Here is a 6000-nt window from a genome sequence, read left to right as displayed (position 1 = left end):
ATCTGTCCCCAAATCATGTTTTGAAAACCTCTCTTCCAGTTGAGCCAAAGAGTTTGGTCTCTGGTGCTTTAGTTCACAGTGGCCAAGTCAAAAAGTAAAAAAAGAAAAAATGCATTTGCATTTCATAACCGATTATAAATACGGAAAATTTGGAAATTTTTTGCAACAGACACAGATAGTATTATCAGATTCATAAAACAAACTTAAGATTACAATCTAAGTGTGAGAGAAAAAAAAAAAGCTACGAAATGAATTTTTCGTAAGAAGTAGGCAGAAAACACCCCATGTTGGGTTTTATACACTATGCAGAAGTAATTGCAGGTTACATCCATACATTGTAAGAAAATGTGCATCAGGTCAGTTGAAGTGGTCATCACTAAGGAAAGGCCAACTCCTAGTCATGGAGTTGCTCTCTTTACCACGGCCTTTGATAAACATATGGACCATGGGTAAGGACACACTGGAATATCAAGACCCCTATCCTATGGTCTGTGCACTGTTCTGTACTTGTGTTGATCAACCGGTAAAAGGGTGGGACTGAAAACCAGATATTTTCTATTTCAGGGATTAAGAATAGGGAAGCAGTTTTGAAAGGATGACAGACCCATAAATGAATGGATACTTGGATCACAAAATTGATAACAATAACAATCAAAATGACATGAGATGAGATGCCCACTGCAATTCTCAAGGACATTAACGAATCTGGAAGCAGTATTATCATGAACAGCAACTAACTATACAGCATTAGATGCATGCTCTTCAAACAACTATTCAAATAATTCGATGTAAATGAGCAACTTACAGCTAATTAAGGTTCGTGTAAACTAAAATTCATATTGTTTGTTGATAATACTACTACTGCCTTATCAAGGATCAAACCTGACCATTCTGAAGCAGACAGCGAGTGATCTCATTTCCTTAATATCACCCTACCATTTGATTCTGTGTGAAAAAGGAAAAAAAACAAAATGAAATTAAAATCTTAAAATGAATTTCCAAAGTTCCAAATCATCAAAGAGTTTCACTTAAAAATCCAAGATTCAGAACTATCTTGCTTAGCCCAGTAGAGTATCCAAAACCTATTGATACATAAGCATGCCATGTCAGTGAAAATGTATAACAAAAGAGAGTACAGATCAGATAATTGCCAACCCTCAAACCATTTCTTGAATCCAGCCTACTAAATTAACATGTCCTATGTGCACAAGCACCGGTACTCATGTAAGTTGTTAACTCAGCTCAACAACCTTTTAGGAACAAATGAAGTTCCTAATCATCAGGAGCTGGGTGAAGTTCATAGATAGACCCTACTACAGTTTGCCACATTCCAAATTAAAGTAATATATTAGTGGCATTTTCTTCCATGAAAAGCAAGGTCCAGGATTAAAGAAGAAAGCTGAATATACACATCTTAACACTGAATTCCAAACAAATTTACGCAACCTGGACTGGACTTCTTCACATAAAAGGCCACTATTCCCAAACCATCAAACAGCGATGCAAAGAAAAAATCACTACAGAAACAAATTACTTGGTCATCAAAGTTCTATTATGTTGATTCTATTAACTTAAATTGCTCCACCTAGTAACCTATTTCTCTCTTTCTTTCTCACAGCATACTATATCGGCTATTTGAGTAGAATCAGTAAATGTCACAACTATTACCTTATCACATCTGAACATTCTGGAAGAGAGAGCGAGTCATACAAAGACGAGTATTTGCTTCTTCGTTCATTCCATCCAGTGCTCTCAGTTCCTTAATCTCATCCTGCCATTTCACGATCTGTTCCTTGTGAATTCTGTATGAAAAATAAAATTGAAATTAAAAAAAAATTGAAAATCAGAATAGAGTTTCCTATTGAACTTTCAATTATCTCACCCAATAATAAGTTCTTCAAATTCATTAATAAGATCTTTAAAGAGTGTTTTTCCTGCCTCAAGCATCTCCGAAACCTAGAGAGAGTAAGTTGAAGGGACATGACATAAAAACATCCGAGTAACAACGAATTGGGACAACAATAAACACATACGAAGTTGAGGAATACCTCTACCTGTTGAGTGAATCGCTCAATCTTTTCAAGAACTCCATTAATAAGGCTTTCCATCTCTTCGGATCCTGCTGCAACAGTTTCAACTTCTTCTTCCATTACTAAACCGTTTTCATTTTCCTGCTCCTCTTCTACCATCTAAACAGTAAACCAAAAAAAAAAACTCGGTAAGAAGAAGAAGAAGAAACCAGTAATGTTTGTTTGATTCGTTTCCTTGAAGTTTCAATCTCGTCCATCTGATCAGGTTGTAATTGTTCGGGTTTGCAGAGAAGCTTCTTCTTTTTCTGAGACCTGGAAAACAAATCGCGGGATAATTTGAAAACTTAAAATTGAGAATTGAAATTTCAGGAAAACCCTTTCACTATTTTATAAAATGATTATATTGAAATAGAGAAAGACGGGAATGATCCGGTATTTACATGGTCATGACGAAGACTTCGGGCGACCGAACCCAAATGTGACACCCCATTTTAAGCCGGGAGAAAAACAGTTTTGTCCAAAAGAGTTTAGAAAGTAATAGTTTAGTCCTCACCCATTCAACTAGGTATAAAATAAGTCCCTTTTTATGGAAAGTATACAAATAACCTTCTGTTTACAATTTAGTCCAAATATTTGTATTTTAGTCCAAACTGATTCATGATGATGTTAGCAGTTTTAAATAATAAAAAAATAAACTAAAATCAATTTATCTTTCGAACCGTTTGTCCAAAATTCGTAAACTTTATATATTCGGAAAACTCTTTCCGAGAGCTACAAAAAGAGTACCCATATGACTATATAATTCTCATTTTAAAAAAAAATAGTTTACATTGGTGTACAAACATGTACACATATACAAAATACAACATGTTTACAACCGCAACTCATTACCAACACCAGCTCCAACCCTCAACCACTTTTAACCCTGCTGGTGCAAACAACAACATCACCTCAACCATTCAACTCAATTTTTTTATCCGTTTATGTAGCTTTCCAATCTTAGTTGCACTTCTCTGCAACAACACTACCCATCCAACAACAACATAAATTCTGCTCCTCAGTACCACAAACATCACACATTTTAGACTTCATCTTTGTAATTCCATCGACATTTGATATTTATTCACCTGATCACGACTTCAGAGTTCTACCATCTCAATAGCACCAGTTACTCAGCTGCACCATTCCTTGTACTGCAACATAGAAGCAAACCCATTCTTCCAAACTTCCCATAGCATCACCTGCAATTGCTTCACAGCCAGCTGCAGCTCATCCATACCCTGTAAGTGCTCAGCCATAAAAAATACACAACACTTCTTCAACCCTGTACACATACACAAAAAATATGCAAAAAACAACTTAAAAACACACACAACATGACATAAATCAACTATAGGAGCATGCTGGTGTATAAACCTGTACGATCCTACATAAATATGAGAAATACATCTTCCAAACACACAGAACAGGGCATAAATCAACTGTAACAGAATGCTTGTGTACAAATCTGTACACATACATAAGAAATACATCTTAATAACACACACAACGGGACATAAATCACCTATAGCAGCATGATGGTATATAAACATGTACTCTCCTGCACAAATTTGAGAAAAACATTTTCAAAACACATGGCATAAATCAACTATAACAGCATGCTGGTGTACAAACTTGATCACATACACAAATAAATCAGAGAAAAATTACTTGAAACACACAAGATGCCACAAATGCAACTACAATATCATGCTAGTATACAACCTTGTACATAGATACAACAAATCTGAGAAAAACAAATTCAAAACACACACAACATGCCGTAAATTAACTATAACAACGTGCTGGTACATAAACATGTACTCTCATACACAAATATAAGAAATACATCTTCAAAACACACACAACATGGCATTAATCAATTGTAGCAGCATGTTGGTGTACAAATCTGAACATTCTTACACAAATCTGAGAAAAACAACTTCGAAACACATACAACATACCATAAATAAACTGGAACAACATGCTGGTGTATAAACTAGTACACATACACAATAAATATGATAAAAACAACTTCAAAACACATATAACATGCCATAAATCAACTATGACAGCATGTTGGTGTATAAACATGTACACTCATACACAAATCTGAGGCAAACATATTCAAACACACACAACATGGTATAAATCAACTGTAACGTCATGATGGTGTACAAACAAGTACACATACACAATAAATCTGAGAAATACATTTTCAAAACACACACAACAAATCATAAATCAACTATAAAAGCATAAAGTTGTATAAACTTATACACTCCTACACAAATCTGAGAAAAACAACTTCAAAACACACACTACATGCCATAAATCAACTGTAATATCATGCTGGTGTACAAACCTGTACATATACACTACAAATCTGAGAAATACAACTTCAAAATGCACACAACATGATATTCCCCTGATTTATTATATATTCCCACAGGTGCACCAATAAGTACACCATTGTAATTCATAAGATTTACACAGGTGCACCAATATGTACACCCCTGTAAAACATGCACAACACCAATGAAACACATGTACAACATATTTACAATTATGTACACATTAAGAATTATGTGTACCACTGTGTGGACGTTAAGAATTCAAAAACATTCAAAAACATTACCAATCAAAATATGTACAACTATATACACATTAAAATCAACAAGTGTACATTTATGTACATGTTAACAATAACAGCTATACAAAAATGTGCACATTATCAAAAAAAAAAAAAAATTCTATAATTAAGAACTTGAACTAGTGGTAGCCTAAGAAGATAGGAGTATAGTTAATTAGTTAGAAATTCAAACATCATTTTAGATATAAAAATCCTTTACGTCATATCCTAGAGTAAAGATACGAACATACACTAAAGAAGCTAAATAAAATTGTAAGCATATTCCATCTTCAACTTTTTCAAAACCAAAAGCATGCTGGTGTACAAGTATGTACACATACGTAAAAAATATGCGAAAAACAACTTAAAAACACACACAACATGCCATAAATCAACTATAGAAGCATGTTCCTGTATAAACCTGTACACTCGTGTCATGAATCCATGTGCGCCCAAGAATCATATCATATCCTGGATCTTCTCAGATTATGTAAAACTTGGTCTCAGTGTAGACCAAATTTTCTTTGACTTTGAGGATGACGTATCCGTATGCTCTCTGGAAACTCCTTCGTGATCTCTGAATGCCATGGGGGCATGAGTAGCTTCCTGTCGAGTAATGCCAGCGGCTCTGGGAGTTTTCAAATGGATAATGTTGACAGTAATACCGACATCGAAAAATGCTCTATTGAACTCGTTTCCTTTGATGTGCACCGTGGTGAGCAATCCCCAGCCATACATTTCTTTGTCCGTTGCTGAAGGCTCGGTGAGTGTCTCTTGAATCAACAGACGATTTCCTGACACAATGTGGTTTATTGTAACAAACATGTCTTTCCTTTGAGCTTTTGATAAGTATAGCAATTCGCAGACATGTTCAATCAAGGATTGAACTACTTATTTGATGGGAGGTTCAAAGATAGTAAAGGTTCTGATTGGTAGGGGGTTCCTGTGTACTCCTTCAGCCCCCAAGTTGAGTTCTCCCGATTCGACGTTTTCTCTGAATATGCATTTCAAGACTTTGCAGCTACTCGTGAGATGATTGACAAACCTGTGGAAGCGACAGTAACGAGGATTTTCCATGTCTTCCTCAGTTGGGTCTCTCCTGATATATGTCAATTTGATTGCACCATCTTGGATCCAGACATATAATAGTTCGAGCACTTCTCCAATGGGGAGAGGAAAGTCAGGTGTATCTTGATCAGGAGCCTCTGCATGCTGGCCAGGAGCCCGTGCCTCTGGTTTGTCCTTATTTTGCATCTTTGGAGGAGCTGAGATATGCTTGTTCGGGGGTTCATCCTTGCG

This window comes from Papaver somniferum, chromosome 11 (assembly GCF_003573695.1).
Source record: "Papaver somniferum cultivar HN1 chromosome 11, ASM357369v1, whole genome shotgun sequence".
Lineage (NCBI taxonomy): Eukaryota > Viridiplantae > Streptophyta > Magnoliopsida > Ranunculales > Papaveraceae > Papaver > Papaver somniferum.
This window is presented reverse-complemented; position numbering follows the sequence as displayed.